The sequence below is a fragment of the Marmota flaviventris genome, chromosome X (assembly GCF_047511675.1).
Source record: "Marmota flaviventris isolate mMarFla1 chromosome X, mMarFla1.hap1, whole genome shotgun sequence".
Lineage (NCBI taxonomy): Eukaryota > Metazoa > Chordata > Mammalia > Rodentia > Sciuridae > Marmota > Marmota flaviventris.
In genome coordinates this window covers 33,712,500-33,734,251 of record NC_092518.1, presented here as the reverse complement: position 1 = coordinate 33,734,251, position 21,752 = coordinate 33,712,500, and the positions used below count along the sequence as shown (strand labels likewise).

Here is a 21,752-nt window from a genome sequence, read left to right as displayed (position 1 = left end):
AAAATAGACCTTTCAAATAATATGGGTGCTTCTATATGGTGAAATTAGTAGAGGTAGGGTTTTTGTTTACCTTTTATCTTTTACCCCCTTATGCTCCCCAATCTTTTTCTTAATGACAGAACATACTAACTTCACAATCAGATACAAATTACAGAAAGCATAACATCTTTAGAAAGCTCTCCATTAAATATTAAATCATGGCTTAAGTAGCAAGCTTTGGTATTTTGAAAATTAATTTATACAGAACATTATCCCCCAAGACACCAAATTAATGAAATATTACTGTGTTTGACAATGCCCTTTTCCAGTTTAGCTTACACCATTGGCCTGCTTTCAAAATGGTGCTGTCTCACAGACTCTTAACCGCTAAAGTGTTTCTGGAAATTGATTCTTAAATTCACTCTAACCAGTATATATGACAGGGACAATCCTTTCTTACCTTGTATTCCTGTTACCTTGTATATTACCTAATACATAATACTATGTACATAATAGGCAATTTAATACACAATTATTGGATTTAATATAAAATACAAAATAAAAAAGATTCAAGATAGATTTAGACAAAGTAATAAGCCTGAAGAAAAAGTAGGATATGCTGGAATTCATCTTTAAGTCAGCATTTCTCTAAGGATGATTCCCAGTGTGGGAATTTGTTAGAAATGCATACTCTAGGGACCCACTCCAAACTTAAACAGGATCAAACTCTGAGGGTGAGCACAGCAATTTGTTTTAATAAGCCCTCCAGTTTGGGAACCACTGCTAATAGCCAGGAGCCAGCAAACCATGGTCACAGACCAAATTCATCCTCCTGTTTTTATTTAGGCCACAAACTGAGAATGGATTTCACACAGAAACATTCGTCAATTTGATAATAGGGATTAAACCCCAATTAAGCAAAATGGTGTATTACCCCCTACACAAACACCAAATTCTATTGTACTCAGACTTGAATTATACATGACTATCTTTAATTTCATTAATACAAAATTTATCCAATGTCCTTGATTTTGCCTTAGCTCACAAAGTACAATATGTTCATTATCCGGGCCTTCACAGAAAAGGTTTGCTGATCTCTGCTCTGAATTAGAGGTCTTATCACGGAGAATAACCAAATCCTTCTAACATTATCTTGATCACAGACAAAACACTCTGTTAAGGTAAAATGTGGGCCTAATACCATAAGACAATTTCCATACTCTCTGAGGTCAAAGTTAAGGGGTAGACTAAGAAGTTCCAAGTAGGGGCTGGGGTTGTGGCTCACTGGTAGAGCACTTGCCTGGCATGTGCGAGGCCCTGGGTTTGATCCTCAGCACCACCTATAAATAAAGGTATTGTGTGAAACTATAACTAAAAAAATAGTAAATATTTTTTAAAATAATGGAAAAAGATGTAACCAACAACCAAAACTTACAACCCTCAATAACCAGTCTACAGGAAGGAAATGGGCATAAAAAGCAGGAATGGGAGGCTTCCCCTGCTCTCTTTGTTGGTTAAATTTCTTCTTGTCCCAATTCGGACTGCAGAAGATGGGATCTAATATCCAAGACTACCAAGCTCAAAATCATCCCAAGGCAAACAATTCATTTGATAATGGTTAACATGCGTCCAACATGTACAGAGCTCGTGTGATTGATCAGTTACAGTTATTGTGAACGGCATTACTCTAGGGGATCTGTAATATACACACACACAAAAAAAGGACAGAATCCTGGACCATATCCATTAGGAGGGAGAAAACTCAGTGTTAATTTTATAAATTACAAAGTAATTTTATAAATTACAAAGTAATGGTTTAGAAAATAATGTACTTTGTTGCATACAGAAATAGCTTTATGAAAAAGGTAATCTATACATGCCTATCTTAGTCATGCTACTGCATGTCTTTGAGGCATGCATTTGCTTCATCTGAAAAATGAGGGGGTCTGACTATCACCAAGATCTATTCCAAGACTCATCACAGAAGGATTATTAGGGTCAAGTGACTCCAAGTAGTGAAGAGTATAAGCAAAAGAGTGAAGAATTTTAAAATATCATACCAAGAGCTAGGGATGTGACCCCAATAAATATCTGAATTTTTAAAAAGGAAAGCAATGCCTTCACAGATATTTAACATACTAATTTTGGAGCTGAACCATAAGGTTCTCAAAAGTGACGAACTAACGTACTACACGTATGTGAATGAGATTGTGTGTGTGTGTGTGTGTGTGTAATCCCTGACCTGACACCTATTAATCTAGTGTCTGAATTTTTCACTGTTTGTGTTTGAGTCTGGAACTTTTGGCAATGTGACTGACAAAACTAAATTCATGCAAGAATACTGCTGCCTAGTGGTAAAAAACAAAATGCAAAGGGTCTCACCTCCCTTTTCCCTAAAATGAACTGCCAAAAAAAAAAAGCAGCAGCCAAACAAACCCTAGCTATATCTTAGTAGCTAGCTACACCAGAAGTTTATTTTAAATGCCCAGGTCCTGCTCCAAATCTACTCAACTACAATCTAGAGAGAATAAGACCTAGGCAAAAATACTTTGAAAAAGCTCTAAAGATGATTCTGATATACAGTTGAGGCAGAAAATCCCTGTTTGGAAGTAATTAAGAATCAAATTGGAAACTCATTTCCTAAATATACATATAGGACACAGGGGTGTATGTTAAAGGCCTCAGGACTTAACATGGGTATGTTAGAATAAATTTTAGGTCAAATATCTTAACAATACAGTATCACATTCCATTCCTTAAAAAGTATATTATATGGGGCTGAGGCTGTAGCTCAGTGGAACAGCGCCCGCCTCACACGTGTGAAGCACTGGGTTTGATCCTCAACATCACATAAAAATAAAGATTAAAAAAAAAGTATATTACAATGATCATCACTTTATAACCAATAGTAATAACTGAATGATAAATTCAAGCCCCAATATATATGTGCAAATATTTCCTTTTCCTTATGTAAATTACATTAACTTTAATACTGAAATCCTATTTTCTATGATAATTTAACAAAGAGCTTTGAATAATCTTATGTCATATTAAGAATGCTCATAGGGATAGTTGTACAGCTTACTGGTAGAGCTACAGCATGCAGGAGGCTCTGGGGTCTCTGGGGTTCAATCCCCAGCACTGAAAAAAAAAAAAAAAATTGAAAAAAAAAAAGGAATGCTGAGAGATCCTACAGTTTTAAGTTTCTTCTTCCCACACAGAATGTAGCAAAGGGGATCAAAGAAATTACACAAACATCAAACAAATGTCTGTTATTGCTATTTTGTTCATTCCACAAAACAATTATCAAATGATGCCACAAAAATGCAAAAGCAAAACCCTTAGTTTTGAAGTTTTTTGTGAAAATTAAACTAGTTTTAAACTACATAAAACTCAAGAATTTTCAAGTTGAGGGAACAGAATTTCACAATACTAAACATTCGCTTATGGGATAATTTAAATAACCTATCAGGCACAAATGCCTGTTTTACATCTTTTAGGAATGTTAAATTGTCTAACATTATTTTAGTCATAACAAACCCAGCAACTTAACTATCACTCTGAACACTGTGGCAGACATATGGAAGACAAAGAACCTATTTGCTACAAAGTTTCAACATCTCCCTTGCCAAAGATATTTCTCAAATTACATTTTGATAAGTCTTAAAACTAAATGTAAAGGTATTCTGGTATAGCAAACAATTCAAAAGATCTAATTAAAAAAAAAAACAATAATCAATATCTTTTCACTAACATGGCACATTTGTTGAAGCACCACTGGCTGAGCCCCACAGACTTCAGACCCTCACCTGTGTAATGGAAATAATACTGTGTACATAATAAATTTAATGCTTAATAGTGCTGACATATAATTAATACTCAATAAAAGTTAATTATACTGATAACTGAAAACAGTTGGGGAAAATACATTCACTTATTTATCCGATTAAAAGTTTTCAACTCTGCATATCAGAATCATACACAGTGCTTTCAAAATATACCTTTGCCCAAGCCCCGAATCAGGTTTTTAAAAACTCCCAACTGATTATAAGAGTTGAGGTCAATGTATTAACTCTTCCCCAAATAGTTAAAAAATACTATGCTAAAATATACAAGAACTTAATAATAGACGGCTTTCAAATATATAGCTCTTAAAAAGAACCAAATGGAAACCAGAATCCTCTGTTTCTCAATTTTTGAAATGAAAACCATTTCAAGATTCCGAAAACCTACCAGCAAGAAGGGAAAATATAATGCAGGCAATAAATGAAAGCATTACGTTCTTTTAGAACAAAAATCAACTAGTAGCTCAATAACCATGGGATAAGAACCCCTCCCACCACTTACTGCCAAAAGATTCAAAAGAGAAATAATCCTTTAATGCACATATGTATATATTTCAAATAACGTTCTTTAACCTGATTTAAGGATTGGTTATTAAAATTCTGAAACTAGTGCATAAAGACATTAAAATTGATCTCATGAAATAAAAATACGCTAGAAGAACGCTTGCATGTATCCAATTAATCAAGAACTGGATGACTGGCAAATTCATGGCACACATCCATTTTCAAAACTATAAGCAGCATTATTAATACCACGTCAAAGAAAAATGATCTCTGAGGAGATATCCACGAAATCTCTCGTCTTCTTGAGATATCAGAAAAGGTATTTCAAGATCCTGGAAGACAAAAGAGCCGAGTAAATCCTACTTGAGCATTCACCGATATTAAAAATGAGAGGGCTATGGGATACCAACAAGATACCTCAATAATTTGGTGAAAGGTAAAATCTACCCTTCGAAGTTACTTTTTGAAAGAATATAGATTCTCACATGTAGTGTCTTTGCTGTTATTTAGTCCCTCCAGAAATTCTCAGAAATTACCAAGGTCAGCAAACAAAAGAAACAGCAGAACATTAAGATAACAAGAATTAACAACAGTTACATGTACACGGGGAAAAATTTTATGGAAAGGAGTCAAGAGAAGAAACGGTATCGTCTAAAAGTTACGTTTTTAAATTAGAGAAAGCAAAACATGTTAGAAAATATCAAAAACATTTTTGAGTTCACCCTTGGAATATCGATTCAGAATACTTCAGGTTTTCCCTCAAGCCAAACACTGGAACAATAGTTTTAAAGGTTACAGTTACAAATATGACAAAGCACATGAATTTAAAAATTGAGAAAACAAATACTGACTTCTTTGTAAATTTATTGCATATTTTTTTCCAAGAATTTGGAAGGCATTTGCTGAAACCAAAATGGCAGCCCAGTGAATCAGTCGACCAGTGAGATCTAAAGGAGTTTGCAGTCTCTATTTTTAAGTTCAAGTGTAAGGGTTAAGAAAGCCAAGCTAATCAAGGCTAACTAGTCCTCTATTATAAAGGTAAATAATCAGCTCCAAGAGAGGGTTAAGTACCTGCTGAAAACTTTCTTAATGCACCCAAAATGACTCTTCCTCAAGAGTGAAATTATACGAACGGTATTTAGACTCCGGGGTTTCCAGGTAAAAGAAGGTTACACTCTCTCCTCCCAAAAGAAAGCATGAATATTTAACCTAAACCTACAACTCGGTTCAATTCAGACAATCTGAATCAATTATACACACCTGTAAACTGCACCATGAAAATGCAATTAACGTTATAACTACGGAACCCCCCCCCCAAAAAAAAACACTTAATTTAAGCAGGAGCTACTAAAAAAAAAAAAAAAATCTTTCAAACCCCAGGGTAAGTTCCAGTCTCTGCAGAAATCCACAAACACACACACAAAAAAGCCAAACAAAACAAGTAGACACCTGCTCCCTAACTCTTTAAATATTTCACAATGAATGAAAAAAAAGTCATTTATCCAACCCGAAGCCTCACACCCCAAGAATCTCAAGGTTTTATCACTAACAAACTCTCACATGCTAATATTTTCGCAGAAACAGTTAAAAATAGAAAGGTGGTAGGTCCAAGCTCACTTGGAAGCGATTTCTGCATCAAAACATCTTTCGCGGCTCGGGCCCTGGGCAACGAAGGGGGGCGAAGGAGGTGCCGGGGGCCGATAACCCGGCTCCGACTTCCAGACCACAGGGCCGCGGAGAAGCTGCGGGTTATCGCGGGAGGGTGGGGGGAGGCGGACAAGTCGTCAGGCCTGATAGCCAGGCGTAGCCGAGGCCTACCGCTCCAAATCACTCCACCTCAGTAATGGCGTTTGGTGTCAAGTGGAAAGAGACTGGGGAGAAGAGCGGCCGCGACTCCGCGGGGCAGCAAGGTCCCGGGCGGGGGCGCCTCGCCCCCGGCGCTGACCCGGCCCCCGGTGCGGATTGGGGGGGGGGGGGGGGCTGCACGCCGCGCCCGGAGACTCCATCCTCCTACTCGGCCCCAGACAGGACGGGAAGGGGGAGGAGGGGGAGGAGGGGGAGGGACGGAGCCGTCAGCCATTTTCCCTTACAGTCCAAAACACACAGACACGCTCTCGGGACACCGGCTAAGCAGAGAACACAACCCCGCGCTCGGCCGGCCAGCCCGGACCGAGAGGGGGCCGCGGGGAAGCCCCCGGCCCGGCCGGCAGACACTGAGGGAGGGACTTCACACACACCCCCCTCCCTTCACCCACATCCAGCTGTTGGCCCCGGAAAGGCGCGTCGCCCCGGCGCGACTGGCTACTCACCGCACGACACAGGCGTCTTCTTCTCAGAACCGGGACACGCGGAGGCGGGACGCAGAAAGGGAGGCAAACCTCAGTCCCGGGGCAAGGCCTAACCTGGGAGCATCCCAGGCCCGCGGGTGACGGGCGACAAAGTGTCGAGAGGCTGCGGCGACCGGGCTCGGGAGTGCGGGAGTTAAAACTAAGGGGCTGCACACGAGCGCTGGAATTCGCTCCTCACCGTGTCCACCCTGCAGCAGCGGTGGCCGCAGCCGCCTCCTCCTCCTCCTCCTCGGCCGGCAGCGGCCCTCTTCCCCCTTCTCCCCTCGGGCTGGGGCTCTAGCTGAGCTCTGAAGGGCTCCGGGCGGTGCGTTTCTCCTGCGTCACCTCCTCCCGCTCCTCCTCCTGCAGCGGCACCTTCACCTTCCCCTAGACGCCGCCTCTGTCCCGCTCCAGGCCTGGTCGCTCTGCTGCGGCTACCTTCTCGCTCCCGGCGCCGAGCCGAGCACCGGGCGCTAAGGCGGCCGCCTCCCGTGAGAGAGAGGCGGCGCAGCGGTCTCCCGCGAGGCCTGTGGGCTGTGCAAGGCGGGGAGGGGCTCGGCGCGGCAGAGGCCCAAACGGGCCGGGTGAGCAGAGGTTGCGGCTCCGGCGGCAGCGGAGACTAGCTTCCGCAGCCGCGGATACCCGTCCTCGTCAATATGGCGGATCCGGCAAACCAAAAGAAAAAAAAACCGCTCGACCAGTGGCGGCGGCGGTAGCGGCGGCGGCAGCAGCAGCGGTGGTGGAGGCGGCGGCAGCGCGGCGGCGCAGACTCCCACTACCCCAGCACCGCCCAAAGCCCCGAGGTTCTCCGCCCCCCCAAGACCCCGCCCCCTCAAGACCCCGCCTCTCGATCCTCCCCCTGCCCCTGCGCAGCCCCCCCTCTCTCAGCTACCCCCTTCTCCCCCTCCACCCGGGCTGCAGAGCCTGGGAGAACCGCGTGAGCCGCCTGGGGGCCGGGCCTGGCGAAAGACGCCCAGAACCCTGAGAGCCGGTTGGGGGAGGGGGAGACAATGCGGTAAAGATTGTTCACGCAGTACCGTTTCTTCCGGCCAGCCCCTCCAGGGTCATGCTACGGCCACAAAGTGTTCCATACCCCTCGGCTTGGGAACTGAACGAGGGCAGAGGTGGCACGAGGACGGACCGAAAAGGGGGGATGGGAAGCCCGAGAACATCTAGCATACCACGCTGAAGAAGGGGCTGGGCGGTGGGGACTGGCTGGGTATATGGCGAGGACAGGGTTAATCGCGTGAGCTGCAGCCGCGTCACTGAGTTTGACTCGGGACGCTTGTTTTGTTCCATTGTGAACCGTGGCCCCGCCGACGAGTGCCCGGATGATGACGTCACCGGTCTCCCCCTTTTCCGGGATTGTGGGGGGAGGGGCGGAGGAAAGATGAGATTTCAAGACCTAGCGCTGGGCGGTCGCTGCCGCGGTGCTTGGGGGTCCCGGCGGCTCAGCTGACCCGTGTCACGTGACACACAAACGGGCCAGGCCACCGGTGGCGGCAGCGGCGGCGCGATGTCCCGAGAGTTTGGCCACCTGCTCCGTGCAGATAGGGGGAAGGTGTGGCTATATCTCCGCGGAGGGAGGAGGGGGTGGGAGTGGAAGCCTCCTTCCCACCCTCTGAGGGAGGCGCTCTAAGAAACTCATTCACAGGATCCTGCAGCATCAGTACCCACAAGCATTTAGGCTTCCTCACATCCCGACCAACCACTCTTTGGCCATTGGAGCCCTTGAAATCGACCAGCAAAGACAAAGATTACGCAGTGCCACCGACAGCACAGCGACTGGGCAGCACTAAATGTGGCAAGATTAGCCTGTTGACAAATCATCAGCATGATTCTGTGTTAGAACCCGGAAGGAACTTATGAACCCATCCGCTATGTCATGGACTATATTCTCACATGTTTATAATCCAAAATGCAGGACCCATAGGGAAAAATTATCAAGCTAATCTCAAATAAGGAGTGCTTGGAACAATACTATACAGTCTACCTAAGCTACCCAAATGAAAAAGAAAACAAATGCAATCCCTAATTTGCCAGATTTTCTTTTCTTGCCTGTGGACACTGATCGGATGCAAAATTGTAGTAAAATTCTATAAAACAAGATCTGTTATATTTTGCATAGGACAAGGGTTGGATTTAGTTATGCTATAAATATATTAATTTATAATAAAGAATAAATGAAATGGAATCCAAACCAATCTGGATGGCGGCCCATGTTACTGGTATCTTAAATTTTGAAGCCATTTCTCTATGTAACACTAAACTGTTTTTGCCACAGAAATTAATGGTGTGCCAAAACATTCCATTCATAGCCCTAATCACTCTAAGCACGTGTTATCTTGCTTTTATAATTACATGCATAGTTTGCCTCCCCAGGTAGCTTATGAGCTCCTAAAGAGTAGACACTTCACCCATATACACTGTAAAGTTTGCTAGCTTCATGGTGGTTTTCTTGAATCCTCAGAACCCTGTGAGGTAGCCAGAACATATATTGATGTCCTTAATTTTCTAGATAAGGAAACGGTAAATAATTTGTCTACAATCAACAGACAGGATTGGTAACTGTTGACCACAGGTATTTTAACCCTATCAAAAGTACCCTTTCAAAAAGCTGTCTGCTCTCACCAATTCTTTCAACATTATACCTGAGGTTCTAGCCAGGATAGGAAAAAGAAATGAAAGATATCCACATAAGAAAGGAACAATCAAACTTTCTTTATTTGCACATGACAAAATCTTATATATAGATAATCCTGGCTAATCCACTACAAAAAGTATTAGAGCTAATAAACGAGTTTAACAAGGTAGCAGGATGTAAGATCAATATTTAAAAATCAATAATATTTGTATCTAGCAAGAAACAATCTGAAATGGAAATTATGGCTCGCATAAAAAGAATAAAATACTTAGGAATAAATTCAACAAAAGCAGCACAAGGTTTGTACACTGAACAAAATATTGCTGAAAGAAATTAAAGAACAGAATAAATGGGAAAACACCCCAGGCTCAAGAATTAAAAGGCTTAATACTGCCAAAGTCAGTGGTGCAAACCGTAATTCCAGCTACTCCAGAGACTGAAGTACAGAGCAAAGTGGTACATGTCTATAATTCCATTGACTGGGGAGGCTGAGGCAGGAGGATCTCAAGTTAGAGGTCAGCTTCAGCAACTCAGCATAACTCTCAGCAACTAATCAAAACCCTGTCTTAAAATAAAGGACTGGGGGTGTAGCTTAGTGGTATAAAGTGCCTCTGGGTTCAATCCCTAGTACAAAAAAACAAAAATATAATAAAAATTTTTGAAAAAGAGGCTGAGGCAGGAAGATAGTTTGAGGCCTGAACAACACAATGTCATGCTGTCTCAAAAAAAAAAAAAAAAAAAAGTGCAATCTCTATTAAAATCCCAGCGGGCTTTTTTGCAGAATTTGACAAAATGATGACCCAAAATTATCTTTAAAATAAGAACAAAGTTGGAGAGCTCCTATTCCTGATTTCAAAAGTTACTGCAAAGCTACAGTAATCAAAATAGCACTGGCATAAGGACATGAATGTACACTAATGGAACAGAAAGGAGAATCCAAATATAACCCTTCAGTCAATTGATTATCATAGTGTTTTCCCAGCAATATATATGTTGCATATATATATGCAAAACAATGAAGTAGGATCATCACCTCACATTGCATGCAAAAATTAACTCAAAATGAACCAAACACCTAAACATAAGAGGTGAACTTATAAAACCCTTAGAAGAAAACAGGGGAAAAGCTTCATGACATTAGATGTGGTAATAATTTCACAAGTAAAATTATAATAATAACATAGGCAACAAAAAAAAATAGATAAACTTGACTTCAACAAAATTTAAGACTTTTATACATCAAAAGACACTATCAAACTGGGCACCGTGGTGGGTGCCTATAGTCCCAGCTACTTAAGAGGCTGAAGCAAGTGATCCCCTGAGCCCAGAAGTTTGAGCTAGCCTGGGCAACACAGTAAGATTCTGTCTCAAACCAAACAATACCAACAACAAAAACAGATACTACATCACACTACAGAAATATATTTAATTGCTATGTGTCAATTAAAAAATCAAAAATATTTTTTAGAAAGAAAATGTAACCTACAGAATGGGAGAAAATATTTGTGAATCATATCTGAGAAGAGATTAATAATACCTTTATTTAAAAAGAGGCAAATGATTCGAATAGATATTTCTCCAAAGATATACAAACAGACAATAGGCACAGGAAAATATGTTTAACATCACTCTCATTAGAAAAATTCAAATCAGCAGGCTGGGGATATAGCTCAGTTGGTAGAGTGCTTGCCTCACACACACAAGGCCCTGGGTTCAATCCTCAGCACTACAAAAGAAAAGAAAAATTCAAATCAGCAAGGTACAGTGAGTGACACATGCCTGTAATCCTCAGGAGGCTGAGGCAGGAGGATCTCAAGTTGGAGGCTAGCCTCAGCAACTTAGCAAGACCCTGGCTCAAAATAAAAAATAAAAATGGCTAAGGATGTAGCTCAGTGGTAGAGCACCCCTTGGTTCAATTCTCAGTACCAAAAAGAAAAAGAAAGAAAAAAAACAAAAATTCAAATCAAACACCACAGTGAGTCACACCCATTAGAAAAGCTATTATCAAAAAAAAAAAAAAAGGAAAATAACAAATGTTAGCCAGGATTTAGACAAACTGGAACCCTCTCTATATTGCTGGTGAGAATGCAAAATAGCTGCTAAGAAAAACAGTGGGACAGTTCCTCAAAAAGCTAAACATAAGTCACCATATGACCCAGCAATTCCACTCCTAGGTAGAGGTATATCCTAAAGAATTGAAAGTCATCTCAAATAGATTCTTATGCACTGACATTCATAGCAGCCTTATTCACAATAGCCAAAATGTGACAACAACTCAAACGTCCAACAAATGAAAGGATAAACAAAATTACACACACACACACACACATATACACACACACATACACACATATATACACACACACACACACACAATGAAATGTTATTCATCCTTAAAAAGGAAAGAAACTCTGATACACACTACAATATGAATGAACCATGGAAACATTATGCTAAGTAAAAGAAGTTCAAGGCCAGCCTCAGCAACTAAGCGAGACCCTGTCTCAAAAAATCAAAGGGCTGGGGATGTGGCTCAGTGATAAAGTGCCCCTGGGTTCAATTCCCAGAACGGAAAAACAACAGGTTGAGGATGTAGTTCAGGGGTGGAGTGTATGCATGTGTGAGGCCCTGGGTTCAACCTCCAGTACCTACCTCCCCCCCAAAAAAGAAGTTAAAAAAAAAAAAGTCAAAAACTGGTGATTTCCTATGATGGAGTCTATAAATTAGACTCTTTCCAGCTGTCCAAGACTCAGTTCTCAAGTCAAACTCACCCACAAACTCCTTCTCAGGCCCTGTGGAGCTACCCAGGTGTTCTGCACCTGGCTCCAAGGTGTGGCCTCAGATACTGCCCCTTTTTGACACCTTCTGTTCAGTAAATGAGATAGGAAAATGAATAGTTCCAAACAAGTTCAATGCCACAGTGCAACTCAAATTAATGCATATAGTCCAGGTTTTCTTCCAACTTTCTTTTTGTTTCTTTTTCTAACACATGTCCTTTAGCTTTAAAACTGCCTTTTTTTTTTTTTTTTAACTTCCTGGTTCTGCCTCATTAGGGCAAAACTTTATTACATTTCCTTAAAAAATTTCCTGTTGCACTCTCTCCCCTCTTCCCCACCCCAGCACCAGAAATATTTAACAATTATACTCATTGTTTACTAGGATACATCTTAAAGAAAAGACAGAATTTCCTGGGCAAGTCGATAGTATTTATTACTTTCAGAGCCACAAATTTCAAAGTTCTAGAGGCAACGGGGGTCAATGCTTCATGCCTGTGGAAATACCTTCTAAACTAATGCCCAAACTAATATCGAAGACAAAAGAGGCTTCCTAATAAGCGCCCCAGAGAAGGTTTCGTGATTGAATAGAACGAGGAAAGTCCTCAACAAATGACAAATTATTATATAAAAATACAATAAGTGGGAGCTGGGGTTGTGACTCAGTGATAGAGTGCTTGCCTAGCACGGGTGAGGCACTGGGTTCGATCCCCAGCACCACATAAAAAATAAACAAAATAAAGTTATAAAATTTTTTTTTTTAAATACAGTAACTAGGAATCTAAATAGGTGGTCCCATTTTATCTTCCTTCATGATAGCAGACAGAGGACAAGCTAGGGAGAGCAAGTGACAACATAAAAGCTCACAATTGCCAGCACACACCTGTAATCCCAGTGGTTGGAGAGGCTGAGGCAGGAGGATCTCAGAGTTGAAAGCCAGATCCAGCAATTTAGCAAGGCACTAAGCAACTCAGTGAGACCCTGTCTCTAAATAAAACACAAAATAGAGCTGGGGATGTGGCTCAGTGATAAAGCACCCCTGGGTTCAATCACTGATGCCAACCCCCCAAAAGAATAAAATAATCAAAAGCTCATAATTGATAATGTGCTATGTCATATGGATAGTTAATGGAATTTTAGACACCAGTGTCTACCAACATGGTTATCTATCTTGCTCTTTGGGAACCTCTCTGAAACTGATCTATTTCGAGACAAGGATTTGAATGCAGAGTCCTCCAAGGACACCAGGAGTAGGCCCAGCTTTGGATCACCCCTGTTTTGGGGATGCACAGACCTTTGAAGCAAAATTGCCCTATACCTAGCCACTGGAGGGAAACCAGGTACTTGATCTTAATCGTGGTACATCGGATTCAGTCACCATTGCCATTATAAGGAGAACATCAAAGACAAGCTTGTTAATGAGTGTTCCCATGTCAAAGAATATTTAAAATTACTAACTGCACAAAAGTCTTAAGAACTTGCAGCTCACATATGAAACTTGATAGTTGTCTCCAATTTGATAATAATTTTTAAAATGTACTTGATATTACTAACAAGTTGTAAAGCTGAACATTTTCTAAATTATTAATCAAAAATTTTTTGATCAACCATGATTCTTTTTTTCTAGATTTTGTGATGTTTTAATTGGCAAGCTATTTAAAACTTGTCATTTGTGGTGATTTCTTCTCTCATTATAAATATTCCCCTCTGTCTGTACCTAATTTTGCATTTATAATTTTGAAATGTTTTCTTCTTCTTCTTCTTTTTTTCCCTTAAAAAAGGCTCCCAGAAAAAAAAGTAAACACTTTGAAGCTCATAAACAAGCGTCAGGCTTCACAAAGCCCAGATTTGGCCCTGTTAAGAGAGATAAGGGGGGGCTGGGGCTGTAGCTCAGTAGCAGAGCACTTGCCTAGCATGTGTGAGGCACTGGGTTTGATCCTCAGCACCACATAAAAATAAATAAAATAAAGGCATCCTGTCCATCTGCAACTACAAAAAATAAAAATAAAGAAATTTTAAAAAGAGATAAGGTAATAATAGTCAATAAATAATAATTAAAGGCCAAACCATGAAGTTGCCAAGAGTGTCCCTAAAGAAAATGTATGTACATTTTCTGTTACTTTCTTTAAGTTAAAAATAGAACAAAAATCCCAAGTGACTTTAAAAAAAAAATAACACAAAAAGAAAGAAATATATGTGATAAGTTGGAATCTTTTCTATCCTGATTTAAAAAAAGAAACCTTGAAAGGTCCACAGGGTGGACTATGAGGCCTCAGAGCCTGGGCATCCAACTGGATGGCTCTGCAGGAACCCCAAATAAGTGTCTAAAGGAAGGGCACAAGGGCAGAGGATCACTGAGAGCATAGGCAGGGAAAAGGAGTCAGTTTTGGAGGCTGGAGGCTGGAGGCTGGAGAAGCCCCAGAGAACACAGATACCCTGAAAAAAAGGACTCCATTCTTCCTGTCCCTGGGAAGTGACACCTTCCCTTAAGAATGAACACTCCCACTGTGACCTGTGTGTTAGGCTCATCTGGCGCTATTTAGCCAGCATGAGGTTATCATCAGAGACCAGTCATATGTGTGTATGAAAAAGTTGAAAAACGAGACTTGACAATGTTGGCTGAACCCCAGAGCTGACTCCAAGCCAAGCTGCTCTCTGGCATTTTCACCCCACCCCCAACAGGAAGCACCATTTAATATTTCACCAATGAGTCTATTAACTGGTGTTAAAGGTATATCTTCATTTCTTTCACCCTAGAGTTTTTGGATCTTTGGGACTTTCTTTAAAATCTGAAGGGTTCTATTTTATATATTTTATGTAAACTACCACGGTTTACAAAATAATTTGATCCTTTTATTTTTATTCGTAAGCACAGTCTTGCTAATTTGGTCTAGGTTTCAAAAGTACATATTTTCGCAATTGGAAATATCCCCACCAGTATGTGGCATAGATTATGCCTCCCTCCTGATCCAATGCTTGTTTTAGTAAATGCCTTCACAGTAGTATAGCTCAGATCTGTCCACATATTAGTTTGATAGATATCCAAATTTTCCAGGTCTTACCTAGCTAAAATATACAATGTGGACAGTAGAATCAACAAGCTTTTTTTTGGTACCAGGGATTGAACTCAGAGGCACTCAACCACTCAGCCACATCCCCAGCCCTATTTTGCATTTTATTTAGAAACAGGGTCTCACTGAGTTGCTTAGCACCTCACTTTTGGTGAGGCTGGCCTTGAATTTGTTATTCTCCTGCCTCAGCCTCCCGAGCCATTAGGATTACAGTCATGCGCCACCATGCCTGGATTTTCTCAATCTTTTTTTTTTTTTTTTTAAAGATATTTTTTAGTTGTCAATGGATGTTTTATTTTATTTATTTATATGTGGTGCTGAGGATTGAACCCAGGGCCTCACACATGCCAGGCAAGTGCTCTACCCCCCAGAGCCACAGCTCCAGCCCCTCAATCATTTTTTTAAAATATTTTTTTAGTTGTAGTTGGACATAATATGTTTATTTTACTTGATTTTTTTTTTTTTTTTAATGTGGTGCTGAGGGTCGAACCCAGCGCCTCGCAAGTGCTAGGTGAGCACTCTACTGCTAAGACACAGCTCCAGCCCCTCTCAATCATTTTTACAATCTGAACTGCACTGCAGTCACCAGGATCAACCTCTTGGTAATTCAAGTCTGACACCGAGTCAAATTCTTGCTCCATTTTCTCTATGTCACTGTAGCCTGAAATCAGCTCCATCTTGCTTTCTGCTTAAGCACACATTCCCACTTCTTGGCCAGCTTGAAGTTCTATAAAAAAGGCAAATTTTCAACCAACTCTTCCTTTTACTAGTTTTTTTATTCAAATCTGGAAATAGTATTACATGTCCTAGAAAAAAGTAAACACTTTGAAGCTCATAAACAAATATACTCATTTACTACCAATTCATGCACTATAGCATCATTAATTTAGATCTCACTAAATCAGAACATGATACTCTAGACAGCAATAGTCTTGAGTTTTATGCTTGGCCCATCATAAACGATAAAGGTGGGAAAAAAGGCATTATTCAAATCAACACGACAAACAAAAGAGACTTATTTACAATCTAGTCTCTTAATCTGTTTGTTTTGAACATTGTAGAAAAATCTGTTAAAATACTAAACTCCCAAATTATTCTTGGTAATTGAAATAGCTTTTCTAAAGCCTTTGCAATCAGCATAGTGATGACCTGAGGGCTCTATTTTACATAGAACTTTTTAGAATCAAGAGAGGCAGGGTCGGACTGGGGCTGGGGCTCAGTGGTAGAGTGCTTGCCTAGCACGTGTGAAGCACTGGGTTCCATCCTCAGCACCACATATAAATAAACAAATAAAATAAAGGTATTCTGTCCACATACAACTATGAAAAAAAAGTTTAGAAAAGGAAATATACCCTTTAAAAAAAAAAGAGAGAGAGAGAGAGGCAGGGTCAAGGGTCCAAGTTAAAGATTCCCTCCTCTCTCCTCCCTGCCCCACTTCCAGACTACTAAAGTTTGAGATCTTACTTCCTTCAGGACTTTCAAGATAGAATTCATTCACTGTGTGTGTGTGTGTGTGTGTGTGTGTGTGTGTGTTCACATACCATTATTTCTGTAAAGATATCCTGTAGTACAAAATTTTCACTAAAGATCTAATCAATTGGAATTGGTGAGATTTTTGGTGTGTTTGTTTATTTTTGTATTCTAACCACTGTATTTAAAAAAAAATTGGGGGGGGGGGAGGTTAGGAAGGGCAGCTGAATAGAATAGACAATATGATTGATGTATGTACATTCCATGTATGTATTATATGTCAAAATACATTCTGCTGTCATGTATGACTAAAAAAAAAATTTGTACTTGTAGATGGAAAACATGCCTTTATTTTATTTGTTTTATTTTTTTTATGTGGGGCTAAGGATGGAACCCAGTGTTTCACACATGCTAGGCAAGCGCTTTGCCACTGAGCTACAGCCCCAGCCCCCTAACCATTATCTTTTTTATTGCTAAAAATAGCAATTCTTTCTTGGCTCTTAAGTTTCTCCATCCACCCCCTTCTTTTAGATAAAACTGATTGCTTCTAAAAAAACAAAAATGTAAATGGTGATTTGCCAATGATCTATCATTCATTTTTTCCCATCTTTACAATTTGGGACTAACTTCAGAACCTCTGACTTTTTTCGGGGGTTGACCTGGGTTGTGCAGCAGCCATTCGAACTCTGTTCTTGGGTTTGCCAACTCAAGCAGTTGTTTGCAGAAGGTGCCACTGTTTGTGGATCCACTACTCACTAACAGTTTACATAAGGACATAGGCAGCTTTTTCTGCTGGGTCAAGTCCTTCAACAAACATGGGACTGCATATTGAAATAGTGATGTATGATAGCTTTTAAACATGTGCTGCAAATGGCAGCGGAACAGGTTGAATAATCAATAGAAACAGCCTGGACCAACCATCATTCTGTAAAAGGGCCTTCCCTTCAGTTTACCTAATCTGGACACCAGAGGCTTAAACCAAATAAAACTTGCATGTGTCATACACAAACAACATGATTATAACTATATTACAAAATATCAGACAAATAGGGGAGAAACTTTCCCTAATTCCATCACCAAAACCAATGACCACTGTCATTTTTGCATCTTTCCTTCCACATTCATTTGTATGAAGTCTTTTGGGAAAAAAAAAATTATAGAAATAATGCAACCAAATTAAGGAAGTTTAAAAAATTGAGAAACAAAAATGTCTTCCATCATGCCAAAACATGATGGCTGTCATTTTGGTGTATTCTCTATTCATTATTTAAAATTGCATTTTTCTTGGGGCTGGGGATGTGGCTCAAGAGGTAGCGCGCTCACCTGGCATGCGTGGGGCCCGGGTTGGATCCTCAGCACCACATACAAAGATGTTGTGTACGCCGAAAACTAAAAAATAAAATATTTTAAAAATTCTAAAAAAAAAAAATTGCATTTTTCTTGCCAGTTATGGTGGCTCACATCTATAATCCCAGCAACTCAGGAGGCTGAGGCAGGACAATTGCAAGTTCAGAGTCAGCCTCAGCAATTTAGTGAGGCCCTAAGCAACTTAGTGAGACCCTGTCTCAAAAATAAAAAAGGGGTTGAGGGTGTGGCTCAGTAGTAAAGTAGCCCTGAGTTCAATCCCTGATACCAAAAAATTACTTAATTAATTTAAAGATTACATTTCCTTCATTCTGAGGAAGAGTAGGTGTGCATACAAATTCCTTTTTCAAATAATCATGTATTCACTTCCTAGAACCTTCAGCAAATGTTAGTACAATCTTTATTCGCTACACCTCGCTTTTTTTTTTTTTTTCCACTTAAAATATACGGCAGACCATTCCATTTCAGGATATTTCAAGCTGACTTTTTATTCTTTTTAATCATTATTTTTTATCACCTAAGTATTTCACTAGGTACATGTTCCACAACTTGGATAGCCAATCTTTTACTGATGCATATTTGGAATGTTTTAATCTTTTGCTATTGTAAGAAAATGCTGACTTCCAGCTTCCGGTGTGATATGTAAGTCATCACTCTCAACATCACAGTGACAAAAAAACTGAACAACCACTCCTCTTAGATTGATGAGAAAACCGAGGTTACAGTGCTGCTACTACCCCAAATTGGAGAACACAAGTGAATACAGGAAATCACAGTTGACTAGAGCTTTAGAACACAAAAGCCTGCAGCTGGCCCCAGAACCAGAACTTAAAACCCTAACTGACCAATTACAGGACAGTAATGTGAATAAGTCACAGAGAGAAAAACTCAGTTTGAGAGTTGACAAACTTATGTGTCAAATTTATGTTAACAAAGCAATCCAGCCACTTAGAAATCAAAATTCTGAACTACAAATATTTCACTATATGGATGATGTATTATTAGCACACAAAGATAAAAACACATTGCTAGAATGTTATGCCACACTTACAAACTTATTAAAAAATTATAATCTAGAGATAGCAATAGATAAAGTACAATTAAATTTTCCAATTAATTATTTAGGAGTTCTATTATCCTCAACCATGGTCCGTCCACCAAAAATTCAAATACGAGTAGATCAACTCAAATCACTTAATGACTTTCAAAAGTTATTAGGAGACATAAATTGGATAAGGCCTTATTTAGGTATACCAACAGGAGAGTTGGGACCTTTATTTGATATCCTAAAAGGTCCATCAGATCCAAATTTACCCCGAATGTTAACGCCTGAAGCAAGAAAGGCATTAAAAATCATTGAAACATATATGGAAAATATGCATTTGGATAGAATTGATATAAGTTTGCCTTTATTATTTATTATACTACCAACAAAAAATATTCCTACAGGAGTATTTTGGCAAGAAGGTCCATTATTATGGATACATTTATCTTATTCTCCTAACACTATTCTTACTAGGTATCCTGAGGCTGTAGGACAATTAATACTCAAAGGAATAAAAGCAGCAAAGGGAGTGTTTGGAATTTCTCCCAATAAAATTATTACTCCATATACTATGAATCAAATTGATGAGTTAGCTAATGAGTTAAATACTTGGGCAATAATCATGTGCAAATCTAATGTTTCATTTGATAACCACTTACCATCTAATCCTTTATTGTCTTTTTGGTCATTGCATCCTGTAATTTTTCCAAAAATGACAAGAAAAACACCTATCATGAATGCTCCAAATATATTCACTGATGGGTCAAATAATGGTACAGCAGCAGTAGTTACCCCTGATCAAACTTTTACATTTTTAGTACCCAAACAATCAGCTCAAAAGGTAGAGCTTAATGCAGTTTTACAAGCTTTTGTGATGTTTAAAGATTCTGTATTTAATTTATTTTCTGATAGTCAGTATGTAGTTAATGCTATAGTATCTCTTGAAGATGCTGGTAGGATTTCCCCTTCTTCTACTGTTTTCTCTTTGCTTTCCACTATACAAAGTCTAATCTGGGACAGAAAAGATCCATTCTTTATAGGACATATCAGGGCACATACAGGATTGCCTGGAGCCCTTAGTTTGGGCAATGATTTAGCAGATAAAACTACACATGACATACATATTTTCTCTACACTAGAAGAAGCTATAAATTTTCATAAAAAGTTCCATGTCAATGCTAATACTTTACAAAAGCGTTTTAAAATAACTAAGGAACAAGCTAGACAAATAATAAAACAATGTCAAAATTGTGTGACCTTTTTACCACAAGTTAATCTTGGAGTCAATCCTAGAGGATTGATACCTAACCATATTTGGCAGATGGACGTCACACACTTGCCAGAATTTGGAAAATTAAAATATTTGCATGTTACAGTTGATACTTCTTCTGGATTTTTGATGGGCTCCCTTCATGCCGGAGAAAAAACTAAAGATGTTATAGCTCATTGCTTACAAAATTTTGCCACTGTGGGTGTTCCAAAACAGTTAAAAACAGATAATGCCCCTGGTTATACTTCTACCTCTTTTAAACAATTTTGCTCAACATTTGGCATTACTCATATAACAGGAATCCCATACAATCCACAGGGACAAGGCATAGTTGAAAGAGCTCATCAAACTATTAAAATGTACTTATTAAAGCAAAAAGAAGGAATTGGGAAGGGGTATATATTCCCCAAAGATAAACTTAAAATAACCCTTTTTACTCTAAACTTTTTAAATTTGGATTCATCAGGACTTAGTGCTGCGGAAAGGCATATGTGTCCAAAAAATGTACATAAGCCCAAGGTACTTTGGAAGGATATTCTAACAGGACAATGGAAAGGTCCTGACCCAGTAATTGTCTGGAGTCGGGGGTCTGTTTGTGTGTTTCCACAGGGAGAACAGCAGCCGATTTGGATTCCAGAGAGATTAACCAAGGTCCTGACCCAGTGATTGTCTGGAGTCGGGGGTCTGTTTATGTGTTTCCACAGGGAGAACAGCAGCCGATTTGGATTCCAGAAAGATTAACTAAAGCGATTTCTACAGACCAAAAAGAAGATGATTTGGCTCAAATCCATAACAACTGATATCCAAAACTCCAGTTTGGCTATTCTTACATCTGCAACAGAACCAGGATGCTTTTTTCAATATCTATTTTATTATTGCCCTTTGCCATATCATGAAGTTCTATTTTGTTTTTTGAGCTCATACAGACCTAGGTTAATGTTTTGCTGATCAGTTCTATTTTTTGACTATAGAGTTTTTAAACATTGCAATGGAGATTTCACCTGTAAAAAGTTATAAGGCCTTTACTATAATGTTATGTGTTGTATGTATTATGTTATGTGTGCACACTTGTGTTTTGTGTTATATGTTTGAATGTCCATATATCATATATGATGAGCGCTCATGATAAAATGGATCCAAATATTTTTTTTTCACGTGATTTATATGGTTTAATTTAAATTGGGTAAACAACTGTTGAGGATTGTTTTAATATGTAAACAAAAAAGAAGGTTAACAGATCTGTTTGTTTACTTTCACCTTTCCTTTTCATTATATTTAATAATTCTCTTAAAGATAATGTAAATTGTTAAGAAAATTGTTTTCTTTTAGTGCCTTCTGTAATGTTACATAATTTTTTCTTTAGCCATTATTGCCAGAATTCCTATCTTCATCCCAGTGCCGGTGAAGACAATGTAAATTGTTAAGAAAATTGTTTTCTTTTAGTGCCTTCTGTAATGT

At 39.5% G+C, this 21,752-nt stretch overlaps 1 protein-coding gene across 3 annotated transcripts in view; it reads right to left on the bottom strand.

Moving 5' to 3' along the window:
* Usp9x (ubiquitin specific peptidase 9 X-linked) overlaps positions 1-7,416 on the bottom strand; it is a 109,630-nt gene extending 102,214 nt beyond the window's left edge. For 2 of the 3 annotated variants that reach the window (XM_071606465.1, XM_027927263.3), the window contains exon 1: positions 6,638-7,416. The gene's annotated coding sequence lies outside the window, so the exon portion shown is untranslated. The remainder of the gene's footprint in view (positions 1-6,637) is intronic. The other variant, XM_071606466.1, reaches the window with a different exon arrangement.
* Positions 7,417-21,752: the final 14,336 nt, after the last annotated feature.